Here is a 13,343-nt window from a genome sequence, read left to right on the forward strand (position 1 = left end):
CGGCTGCTCCTCCTCTGATCCCGGGCCGGTTCTCCTCTGAGATGCGCTCCGCTCCTCTCTCCGCTCCTCTCTCCGCTCCTCTCTCCGCTCCTCTCTCCGCTCCTCTCTCCGCTCCTCTCTCCGCTCCTCTCTCCGCTCCTCTCTCCGCTCCTCTCTCCGCTCCTCTCTCCGCTCCTCGCTCCGCTCCTCGCTCCGCTCCTCTCTCCGCTCCTCGCTCCGCTCCTCGCTCCGCTCCTCTCTCCGCTCCTCTCTCCGCTCCTCTCTCCGCTCCTCTCTCCGCTCCTCTCTCCGCTCCTCGCTCCGCTCCTCTCTCCGCTCCTCTCCCCGGTTTGAAGCAGCTGCGTGTCGGAGCCGGGATCTAAACCAAGCCCGCAGAAACCCAGAGGGATCCGGGGCTGCTCTTTGGATCAGGACCCGGTACTTTTGGGGGCTCCCCTCCTTCCTCCTCCTCCTCCTCCTCCTCCTCCACCTTAATCCAGGTGGTCCTCGGACGCAGGGAGGATTACTCTTCTTTCAGCTTCCCAGAAGGACCCTTTGATGTTCTCCATCCAGGACAGCCTCCCCAGGGGGGCCCTGACCATGAAGGAGGAGCCGCTCCCCACCGGCATGACCCCGGTCCGCTCCTGGATGCAGGGCGCAGGGATCCTGGACGCCAACACAGCGGCCCAGAGGTACGTTTCACGCGGGCCGGATTCCTGGTCGAGTTCTGGTCCGGGATCGAGTCTAAAGTTAAAGAGTAAAAACCGGGTTCTTTAGAATCTTTCAGATACCGGAGGAACCAGCAGAACCGCGTGAACCCAGCGCGGGTCTCCCAGTCGCGCACCAGCGTGTTGCTGGTTCCGGCGCGGCGGCTCCGCGCGGCTCATCCGGGCTCTGCCGCGGAGCCGCCGCGCGTAAAGAGCGCGAAGGCGCTGCCGCTTCACCGGAACCGTTATTCTAATTATAACCTAATAATTAACGGGTTGGTGATTAATTAAAGAAAATGTTTCTTTAAATAAATCCGTGGATTTGAAATAATATTTATGAAACAATTTGAAAAATACAATTTATAAAACAGTTTTTCCACATCAAAGATGAAATAAATCGATAAACGTTTTTAACATTCTGAAAAATTCAAATCCCTTAAAGCCTCAAAAAATATTAGTGTCGAATCAAATTCAAATGTTTGAAGCTTAAAATAAAACAGTTTAAATGAATCCGTGTTTCGTGATTAAACTGCAGACGTGAAATTAAATTCAAATACTAAATTAGCAGGAAACTCAGAAATCATTTTAATACAAAATGAAAAATGAATCAGAAGCAAACTAAACATTCTAATAATTACCTAATAATAGTAAAATGATCAATAAAGACTTTATTCTGTTCAGACTGAATGAGTGAATCCATAAACTGAGCAGAGATTAATCTCGAGTCGTCCTGAAACACCCGATTCTGATTTAATCCTTTAGATTCTGAAACGTCCTGGATTAAGAACTATGATTTAAATTCCCGTTGGAGCCTCCAGATTGTCAGAAATCATTAAAATCCGAGGTTCCCACGGAGACGGAATCAGACGGAATCAGACGGTGGAAATGAACCGGAAAGTTTCAGAAGCAAATGATTGATTTGTGATCAGAGCTCGGATGAACACATGAAGGAGCTTCAGAGCTGAAACACATTTCCTTCAAACGTCACAATATTTAACCAGAATCTGAAAAATGAAGCCAAATAAAAAGAGGAAATAAAATCCAAACTGAAACTTTGTTTTCAGATGTTCAGCACAAACATATTGATCTATTGATCTATTGATGGATGGATTATTGGCTCAGTTGGTAGAAAGTCGTATTTCAAAGAAGCTTTGAGCTGATGAATCCGATGATCAGGTTTCTGCTGATGTATTGATCGGCGAGATCTGATCAGAGCAAAGCTAAAGCCCTTCAAATCAATCGTCTATAATCTATAATAAGAACTACAATAATCTACACAGAACAAACGCATTGAGAGTAAAAGATGAAACGGAGACGAAGCTGCGTCCTGATTGATCTTTATTGGTTGACTGAAGAAAATATCGATCAAAACCAACGAATTGAATTCAGACAATTATTCAATAGATTATAATCTGAGATCTGATTTATTTATTGTCATCTTCATCATCTTCATCGTCCTCACCGCAGATCAGTGGAAAGTAAATCTTTAAATCATCACTTTATAATCAATGATTTCAATCAATCTCACAATAAGATCAGAATATCTGATCACCTTTAATCAATAAGCTTCTGAAGGGTTATCAGGAGATACTTTATTTTCTCATTGATTCTGGATCACTGATTGATTTATTGATTGATATTTGATTTTTAAATGGATTCATTCCAGATGACAGATTCTGATCACTTTGATTGATCTATGTCAGCTCCTCGCCTGAGTTATGGGTTTGATGCCGTCTCTCTCGAAATGAGCCCAATCAGATGACCGAGACGATGAAGATGATGATGATGAAGGAGAATCTTCTTCTTTTCAATTAAATAAACAAAAACAAAAACAAAATTTGTTTTTATTTATTTGATTGAAATCTAAATATGAAATCACTGTCATGAATTCATCGATCAGCGACGGATCAATTCCCTGGTTTTAGTCAAATGATTTGTTTTTTATTTACTCACGAACCGGAAAAGTGATCGGTTCCAATATCTGATTATTGACGATGAAATCAACGGAGAAAACGGAAATGAGCGAAAGTAAAGGTGAAGAAATGATTTCAGAAATTCCTGTTGAATCAATCTGATCGACTCCAATCCGTGAATTGATCCCTGATCAAAATGAAAGTTTTTAGGGGAAATTAAACAGCAGAGAATTTATACAATTCTTAACTTTAAATAAAAAAAGTAAATGAATGTTAAAAGTAATTGTTATTTATTGATGATGATCTTAAATCTGATGTGAACATTCCAGTGATTTGTGACACTTTAACAACACGTGGAATAAATAATCGTCAATAAAGCAGCAGAAGTTCCTGCTGCCCTGAATGCACCACGACGTTAGGAAAGGAAAGTCACTGATCAGAAATCAATAAGAGACTGGTTTCATCTGATCATCGTCCAATCAGAGCCGACCTTCACAAGCTCCTTTCAAACGTTTGGAGAACGACTCGGTGGAACTCCGGAGTCGGTTCTGACCTCCTGTACGCAGATCTTCCTCTTCCTCTTCCTCACTCTCACCAGATCGACCAATAGGACGCTGAGGAGAAGGCTCGTTTCAATAAAGATTGAAACGTTCATTTAAATAAAGATGTTTACAAACACGTACAAATTCTTACAAATAAATTTACAGACGACAAAAAATGTAAAAGTAAAAATAACAGAAGTAGTCCGAGAACAGATCCCTGAGGGACACCCCCACTCACGGGCTGTTTAGGGTGTGTCTTTGGATTCTGGAGACCCTCCTCTTCCTCTTCCTCTTCCTCACCAATGAGCATCAGAGCAAACGCTGAAAAGAAGCCGACACGCTGGTCGCCAGACGGGAGTTGTTCTTTATGACAAATGACGGACGGACGGACGGACGGATGTGCTGATGGACGGACGGACGGACGGATGTCCTGATGGACGGACGGACGGACGGACGGATGTGCTGATGGACGGACGGACGGACGGACGGATGTGCTGATGGACGGATGGACGGACGGATGGATGTGCTGACGGACGGACGGACGGACGGATGTGCTGATGGACGGACGGACGGACGGATGTGCTGATGGACGGACGGACGGACGGATGTGCTGATGGACGGACGGACGGACTTGTCTTGGAGCTGAATCGTCTCGGCTTCAGATCCATTCCGGGTTTGGCGGCGCCGTCGTTCTGATCCGATCCGCTTCGTCCAAACGGCTGGCGCTGATCCAGAGTCAGTTCGGGCTCCCTGAGGGTTCCGGTCTGATCCGTGTGTTTGGATCAGACCGGAACCCTTCATCGTTATCACTGGGGGCGACCCGGGGGGGCCTCGAGAAGGGACCGTTAAAGGTTCTGCTTCGGCCCAGTCAGAACCAGAGACTCGTTTTAATTCTGCTCTTCAAGGTTCTGCCACGATAAATAAAGAGTTTTATATTGATCTCCACTTCCTGAACGCCACGCCCATTTGTCCCAACGAGGACCAGTGGTTCTGGTTCTGGTTCTGGTTCTGGTTCTGGATGCGTTTAAAGTCTGACAATAAAAACAATGATATTTAGTAGAACTATTTAACCGGATGTCTCTGCTCCCATTGGCCACTGAGGAAGGGCGAGGAAGAAGAGGGTGTGTGGGTTCGACAGAGCAATGCATGCTGGGACATGGTGTCTTCACTGTTGATGGGTGAGGAGATTTAAGATGAATGAAATCGCATCCGGAACACCTGTGTGTGCGTGTGCGTGCGTGTGCGTGTGTGTGTGTGTGTGAGTGCGTGTGTGTGTGCGTGTGTGTGTGAGTGCGTGTGTGTGTGTGTACGTGTGTGTGCGTGTGTGTACGTGCGTGTGTGTGTGTACGTGTGTGTGCGTGTGTGTGTGCGTGTGTGTACGTGTGTGTGCGTGTGTGTGTGTGAGTGCGTGTGTGTGTGTGAGTGCGTGTGTGTGTGTGAGTGTGTGTGTGTGTGTGTGTGCGTGTGCGTGTGTGACGGATCAGCCGAGGCCTGGTTTCCCCCCCCCCCCCCCCCCCCCCACCGTAAATTCTCCCGGCAAGTCTTCCGGTTTCCGCTGAGGTGAACCCGACTAACGCGTTAGCTCCACTCAGTTAGCATACGCTGTTAGCAGCAGGCTAGCAGGCTAGCAGTGTCTCTAAGCAGTCTGCTCGTGACCTGAACAGGAACCTTTATGTTCTGCTGGTCTGAAGGAGCTCTGTTTGAACCAGAACCAGGACCAGGACCAGGACCAGAAACAGGCAGCGTTCCCCCCTGGGAGGGCCGAGGCCCAGAACCCCCCCCCGTGAATGGATTCATCCAGCGTGAACTGACTTGATCAGCTCAGTAATCGTTAGCCGAGTGCTACGACGCGACCCCGCTGACCTTTGCTCCCGGAATGCTCGGATGGGTTTGTTCCTCCGCTCAGGCTGCGGGCGTGTTTGAGCGAGACGTTTTATTACACCTTGTGCCAAGTACTAACAGCCGGATGCGACGAGTGGCTGCAGCTCATTAGCATAATTGAGACAATAATCAAGCTAACGAGCTTTCTGAGTGGCGGCGCTAACGGGGATAATGGGGGCGTTCCTGCTGCTGCCAGCTTCACCGTGTTTCAGTAAAAACTCATCTCAGGCCAGGATATCGACCGGAAACACGAAGCTGAAACAGGAAGCTGAAACACGAGGCTGAAACAGGAAGCTCAAACAGGAAGCTAAAACAGGAAGCTAAAACACGAGGCTGAAACAGGAAGCTGAAACACGAGGCTGAAACAGGAAGCTAAAACAGGAAGCTGAAACAGGAAGCTGAAACACGAGGCTGAAACACGAAGCTGAAACAGGAAGCTGAAACAGGAAGCTGAAACAGGAAGCTGAAACGGGAAGCTCAAACAGGAAGCTGAAACAGGAAGCTGAAACACGAGGCTGAAACAGGAAGCTGAAACACGAGGCTGAAACAGGAAGCTGAAACAGGAAGCTGAAACAGGAAGCTGAAACGGGAAGCTCAAACAGGAAGCTGAAACAGGAAGCTGAAACAGGAAGCTGAAACGGGAAGCTGAAACAGGAAGCTGAAACACGAAGCTGAAACGGGAAGATGAAACATTTTCAAATCATTTTGACACCAGCAATCCCAGCAGCCTCCATTGGCTAAAGTAACTGAGTACTTCAGTGAAGTACTCAGTTACTTCAGTGAAGCTGTAAAAGCAGATACCTGTGGATGCTTCTCTCACAGGAAGTGAAGGTGTTGACGCCGGCTGTCACGCCTGTGTTTACTTTTACACGCTCACCTGCCGACACACACCTGAGCCGCCGCCCCCTCCTCCGCTCCGCCCACGCTACAGCCTGGTAGCATTAGCTTCATCCAGCGGCCTACAAATGAGGCGTTACGCATCGGTAATGGGGAGCAGAAAGGTCACGGCCGTATTAATGCGTCGCCGGGGGGGGGGGGGGGGAAGATTCCATGAATATACATTTATCGCTCGTATTGATCATAAAGTGTTTGAGGAAACAAAAATGGGACTGATGTAAAAATACCCCCTTACACGTATTAATATGTAAGGTTGTCTCCTGCCTTAGGAGGTGCTGTGCCTGTTAAGCTCCACCCCCTGTTCCGTGGTCGGTCACACACATGATGACGTCATCAAAACGTTCTGATTCAAGGAGGACCCACGTCGTGTAATTACTTCATTAGCGTCTCGGTAGCTAAACGTTAGAAGCTAAAACCTGATCTCAGGCCAGAGTTAGCTCGTTTAAATTATTCTATTTAAAGTTAGCGGGTTTAAAATATCATGTTTAAAGTTAGCAAGTTTAAATTACATCTGAAGTGAACCGCTAAAGTTGCTAACGTTAGCTACCGTAGCGTTTACGTTGAGGTTCCCGCCGCTCTGATGGTTGTCTCTCCCCCCTCTCCCCCCCCTCTCCCCCCCCCCCAGCGGCGTCGGGTTGGCCCGGGCTCACTTTGAGAAGCAGCCGCCGTCCAACCTGAGGAAGTCGAACTTCTTCCACTTCGTGCTGGCGCTGTACGACCGGCAGGGCCAGCCGGTGGAGGTCGAGAGGACGTCCTACGTGGACTTCGTGGAGAAGGACAAGGTACCGCTACCGCTGCGGCTAGTAACGCGTTCCTCCGTTACTATGACCTCATAATCCCGCCCACTTCCTCAAACACACCGGGGATGGCGATTCACGAGCAGCAGAAAATAGTCCCGACCGGTTTTCTGAATGAAAACCAAAATCTCTATAAACACCAAAGTTCACATTAGAGACAGATACATCAGGCTGTATGAAGTACAAATACTACTAATTATACAAATACCACTAATGATAAAAATACTACTAATTATACAAATACCACTAATGATAAAAATACTACTAATTATACAAATACCACTAATGATAAAAAATACTAATTATACAAATATTACTAATAATAAAAATATTACTAATGATGCAAATACTACTAATGATGCAAATACTACAAATGATAAAAATACTACTAATGATGCAAATACTACTAATGATACTAATGATAAAAATATTACTAATGATGCAAATACTACTAATGATACTAATGATAAAAATATTACTAATGATGCAAATACTACTAATGATACTAATGATAAAAATACTACTAATTATACAAATACTACTGATGATAAAAATGCTACTAATGATAAAAATACTACTATTGATAAAAATACTACCAATGTTACAAATACTACTATTGATAAAAATACTACTAATGTTACAATTACTGCTATTGATAAAAATATTACTATTGATAAAATACTACTAATGATACAAATAATACTAATGGTAAAAATAATATTAATGCTACTAATACAAATACTGCTGACACGATTACTACTAATGATACTATTACTACTAATAGTACTATCCAAAGAGGGGTTTTGTGCTTTGATCCGCCGCCAGCTGGCAAGAAATCCAACCCTCTCCTCCCACTCTCTCACCTCTGCTTTGACCTCTAGTCTCTCGCCCTGATCCCCAACACACGCACACACACACGCACACACACACACACACACACTCTGATACTGAGCCAACACTCCCGGGCACAGTTGGCACTGAGCAGCCGACTCACTGAAAGGAGAGATAAATAAAAGAGGAATAAAGGTTGGAAAAGAGAAGAAGAGAGAGAGTGACGGGGCGAGAGAGGGCCAGGAGACAAAAACAAGCTAAAAGACAAATTCTGGATGTTTGGAACGAGATATTATGATATTACTATAATTATTACATGACCAGTATTACTGTGTTATAACACATGACCAGAATTACAGTCTGTTATAACACATGACCAGTATTACTGTGTTATAACACATGACCAGTATTACTGTCTGTTATAACACATGACCAGTATTACAGTCTGTTATAACACATGACCAGTATTACTGTCTGTTATAACACATGACCAGTATTACAGTCTGTTATAACACATGACCAGTATTACTGTGTTATAACACATGACCAGAATTACAGTCTGTTATAACACATGACCAGTATTACAGTCTGTTATAACACATGACCAGTATTACTGTGTTATAACACATGACCAGTATTACTGTGTTATAACACATGACCAGTATTACTGTGTTATAACACATGACCAGAATTACAGTCTGTTATAACACATGACCAGTATTACTGTGTTATAACACATGACCAGTATTACAGTCTGTTATAACACATGACCAGTATTACAGTCTGTTATAACACATGACCAGTATTACAGTCTGTTATAACATTAACTGGGAAACAAAGTATTTAGGATCATCTGAAGAGGTTTTGTTTTGCTGTCGTTATAAATATGTACTAAAAGAAAAGTAACTCTAATGTTGAACTCTGTTAAATGTGGCAGGAGTACAACGGAGAGAAGACCAACAACGGGATCCACTACAGGCTGCAACTCCTCTACAGCAACGGTGAGGCCAGAACCAGAACCAGAACCAGGAGGGCTCCGGAGCAATGTGTGTTGTTTGGTTGGGTTGCGTGGAGCGGGAATGGACCCCTCTGCAGAACCCGTGAAGAACCGCGGTTCCTGCGCGTTCACGCTCAGGCCTTTCATCACCATCGACGCAGACATCTGGAATATCTGAGTCCTGTTTTGTGGATCCGATTCCGAACGCGGCGCTGGCCCGGCTCCAGCCCCGCAGGAGGACGGGGGCCGTAATGGCGTGCAGACAAAGTGGGACATAAAAGAGCGTTTCCTTCCAGGGGGGATAAATCACGCTAATATGAGTCGGCATTGTCGGATTAGCATCGTACGGCGGTAATTGACCTCATCTGCAGCCGGTACCGACCGCCTCCATTTAGGCGCGGCGCGGCGCCGCGGAGCGAGGAGCGAATCACGTCAATTAGATGGCACAGAAACAAATCCAGCATCCGATACAATTAAAGCTGCGCCGCCGCTAACAGGTGTTCCCGGCAATCTGCCTCCTCCCCCCACGTCGAGTCGGTGTCGCATTTCGGCTCGGATGCCGAGCTGATGAAAGACCCGGATTGATATTTAATCTGTCTGTCTGTCCTGGAGGAGGAAGGCAGCGGGGGAGCCCGCCCCATAAATAATAAACCGCTCTGGAGCTAATGTTTGTTTATGCTGAGGGGGGTTAGGGTTAGCATAGATAGGCTAGCTGCTACACACGCGTGTGAACGTCACGACGACTCTGTTTAGCATGTGATGCTAGCTGGTGTGTTTGTGTTTCAGGCATCAGGACGGAACAGGATCTCTACGTCCGCCTCATCGACTCCATGACCAAACAGGTGAGGAGCGGCCTTCCACTCCACCGGGGCGGGCAAACCCTCGGGCTCGCCGGCCACAATGGGTTCTAAGATTTGGCCGGGGGCCGGGGGGCCGGGCCCGGACCGGGTGGGTGGCGTTATCTGTGTGCGCTAATATAAATGACATGTTAAAACCACGAACGCCTTTACTGGTAGCGTTGCAGGAAAAAGGTGAAATGAATGAGGGTTAATTATAATAACATTTAATTTCATGATAGAATTTGGACTGTGGGCCGGATTAAAAACGCCAACGGGCCATATGTGGCCCCCGGGCCTGAGGTTGCCCATGCCTGCTTGGACGCAGCGTCTCTCTCTGTATTTGTATGTAAACTCTAAAAGACGGGTTCGTTCTGCACACCTGAGCGGCTAAACGAATATATAGTTTATATAAGCTTCTTCATCGATCGGTTTCCATCAGAGCGTTGAATGATTTCAGACCTTTTCCAGGGTTTGGGTCACATGATCTGGTTTCTGACCTCCGATCTTCATCATAAATCACTTTATTACGATTGGAGGGAGACAGGAAATGACCTCAGCGACGGCTGCCTGGTAGGCGTGTCCTCCTGGTCACCGTGGCGTTCTTCATGCTGATACGCTCAGCCGAGTCTCCACCCACTCTTCCGGTTTTCCCTTTTTCGGAATCCCCTGTGTGGGATCTAAAGCAAGCGGATCCTCCTGCACATATTTCCTCATTCAACCCGATCCCGTCATCCGACCTCATTCCTCGTAGCTCCTCCCACCTGGAGCCGGTAATCTGAGCCTTCCGTGTTCTTCCTTCTCGTGGATTCATTTTTTGGAGCTCATGAAATTCCATTCATGATTGTACAATTAAACGCCTCCTTTTATTTACGGATGTTGCAGATTAGATTAATAATCCACAGGATAAATTGTTATAACCTCTTGTGCCATAATCCAAGATCACTTTTAACGTGCGCTTGACGACTAATCTGAACGAGGTGATCAGCATGGCCTGCCCGGCGACCACCTCGGTGATGATGTCATACTCCCGCGCCGTGCTAACGCGCCGTGCTAACGTGCCGTGCTAACGTGCCGTGCTAACGTGCTGCTCCTCTGCTGAAGTTCACAGAAATCTGATATAAACGGTGTTTATTTATTGGGTATAGTAACGGGGGGTGGGGGGGGGGGTGAATCATTTCAAACCCCCTCCCCATCACCCCCCCCCCCCCCCCGCTGAGTGGGCCCTGTCGGCATGTCACCGATCGATGCAGCAAACGGCTGCTCGACAAAGCGGCGGCCACGGAAGCCGATCAATAGGCCCTAATGCGGCGCGGCGGCGGCACACTGGAGACGGCCGCGGTGACACGCCCCCACCTTCACCTCCCACTGCGCGACCCCCCCATTGGTCGACAGGCGGGTCGATGGGGCCGGGTCGGGGGCCTGTTATTGATGATTGACCGGGGAGCAGCGACCCGAGGAGCGAGAGTGACATCACACAGACAGGCTCGGTCACGCCTCTGGGGGGCGGTCCTGGTCGGTCCTGGTCGGTCCTGGTCGGTCCCGGTTCTCGTGGACCCAGCAGGGCGGCGCTGGAGCTTTAAGTTATTCCTCAGTGGCATCGATTTCTGTCCGTCCACTTTCAAAAGCTTGTCCAAAAAGTGGGTGGAGGTCCCCCGGGGGGGGGGGGGGGGTATATAGGGTGTTACTCACACACACCATCATCCGTCATTCGGAGGGGCGGCCTCATCCTGGGGCCCCGCCCGCCATCTAGCAGGGAATTCTGGGAAAGCGGGAGAACGTTTACACGACTGGAGGGAAAGATGGAGGCGTTAATAATAATGGAGGTATAAACCGGTTTAGTGTTAAACCGGTTTAGGAGTAACCTGGTTCAGGACCGTGTGGACCGGGCTCCTTTCAGCTGAACCGGTCCCTCTTCTGTCCCCCCAGGCCATCCTGTATGAGGGTCAGGACAAGAACCCGGAGATGTGCCGCGTGCTCCTCACCCACGAGATCATGTGCAGGTAAGACGCCTGCTGCTCCTCCTCCTTTCATTGGACTGTTGTTTCCATGGCAACGTCTGTCTATCTCTGAGTGGTTGGGTGTGATTATTAAGCCGCTCCCCCCTGTGTTTCCATTCGCTAATGGGGGATCACATCTCCGTCTCTCGAAACTGGGACGTCCCAGGTGAGCCCGTCCCCCCAGGCTGCACCTTTAGGGTGTGGTCAGAGCCCCTCGAGCGTCCCATTGGTTAATACACTGTGTGTTCATTGGTTCCCAGCATCAAACGAGAACTGGACCAACTTCCTGTAGATCTGGACGGGTCAGAATCATTCAACCTTTGGGCCGAGTGGGCTGGTTCATACTGGTTTATACTGGTTTATACTGGTTTATACTGGTTCAAACTGGTTTATACTGGTTTATACTGGTTTATACTGGTTCATACTGGTTTATACTGGTTTATACTGGTTCATACTGGTTTATACTGGTTCATACTGGTTTATACTGGTTCAAACTGGTTTATACTGGTTTATACTGGTTTATACTGGTTCAAACTGGTTTATACTGGTTCATACTGGTTTATACTGGTTATACTGGTTCAAACTGGTTTAACTGGTTTATACTGGTTTATACTGGTTCAAACTGGTTTATACTGGTTTATACTGGTTCTGGTTCAAACTGGTTTATACTGGTTTATACTGGTTTATACTGGTTCAAACTGGTTTATACTGGTTTATACTGGTTTATGCCTGCCTGTAACTGGTTTATACTGGTTTATACCTGCCTGTAACTGGTTAAATGTGCTTTAGGTGTGAACTGAACTGGTGTCTGACCTTCTAAGCCTCTCAGGGTCAGAGGTCAAGGTGAGTGTGTGTACACATTCCTAAACGGGACCGATCAGAAGCCAGGTCGGCGCGGCGCCGTTGCCAGCGGACTCCCGGAGGCTCGTTGGCTCCGGGCCGCTCGGCTGCTCCTTGCTGGATGGCAGGCTCACAAGAACCTGCTGCCTGGCCCAGAGGAAGGCCGCCTCCAGGCCGCCGCGGCGGCGTTCCAAGCCTTCGGGTAATCGCCCCGCTTGCCCTTTGAATGCGCGCCCTGCACCGCCGTTAACCGGACGCTGTGATCGCCGCCGCCCCGCTCCTCGGGGAGCCTCTCGCTCCGTTTGTTCCACGTGTGCGTGTGGTAGCGCCGGCGTGCGCCGACACACCTCCTTTGTGCCTGAAGGAGGCTCCACTTGTGGAGGCGTCTGAAGCGGCGAGGAGGATCAGCACTAATGGCGTCCGGCCGGTTGTTTCGGTGTGACGAGCGGCAGCGACACACGCACGCCGTTTCTGCGTCGTTAGCCGGCCGCCGTTAGCCTGTTTGCGGCCCGGGGGGAAACGCCATTAAGGCGGTATTGTGGACGCTCAGCCAAGGTTTGTTTTTGTCTTTGGAAAGGGGCCCCGGGTCCCTGGGGGGGCCCCGGCGGGGCTCCTGGGGTCCAGTTTGTTTATAACGCTTCTGGTTGTCGCCACAGCAGCGCCGGCGGGTTTCCAATGCTAATTGGTCTCCTGGAACTTTCACTAATGGTTCCAAGTAGCTGGGGGAATAAATTATTGTGGCGCGTCCTGTGGCAACAGTCTCAACCCCCCCCCCCCCCCCCCACACACACACACACACACTGGCAGCGGGGACACAAACAGCGCTAAGTTTCTGATTTTCCTCTACTTAGAGATCAATCGGCGTGATAAATGATTCATAAAGCGTCTCATTTGCCATTCGCTGCCTCGATTCGACGCTTGTTTGTCAAATGGCAATTTGATTCAGGCCAGCAGGGGGCGAATGCTGCGGCGTAATTGGACGTCACGGGTCAGACGCGATGTGATTAATTTTTCAGAATTACCGGAAGATCTGTTAACGACCCGGTAAGAACGAGAAGAAAGATGGGCTTATTAATGACAGATGGATCACTCTGTCACATTTCAAGAAGCTCGTGCTTAGTGT

At 48.2% G+C, this 13,343-nt stretch overlaps 1 pseudogene; it reads left to right on the top strand.

Moving 5' to 3' along the window:
- Positions 1-529: 529 nt before the first annotated feature.
- Positions 530-13,343, top strand: part of LOC137895136 (transcription factor COE3-like) — a 25,236-nt pseudogene continuing 12,422 nt past the window's right edge.

Source organism: Brachionichthys hirsutus, chromosome 6 (genome assembly GCF_040956055.1).
Source record: "Brachionichthys hirsutus isolate HB-005 chromosome 6, CSIRO-AGI_Bhir_v1, whole genome shotgun sequence".
Taxonomy (NCBI): Eukaryota; Metazoa; Chordata; class Actinopteri; order Lophiiformes; family Brachionichthyidae; genus Brachionichthys; species Brachionichthys hirsutus.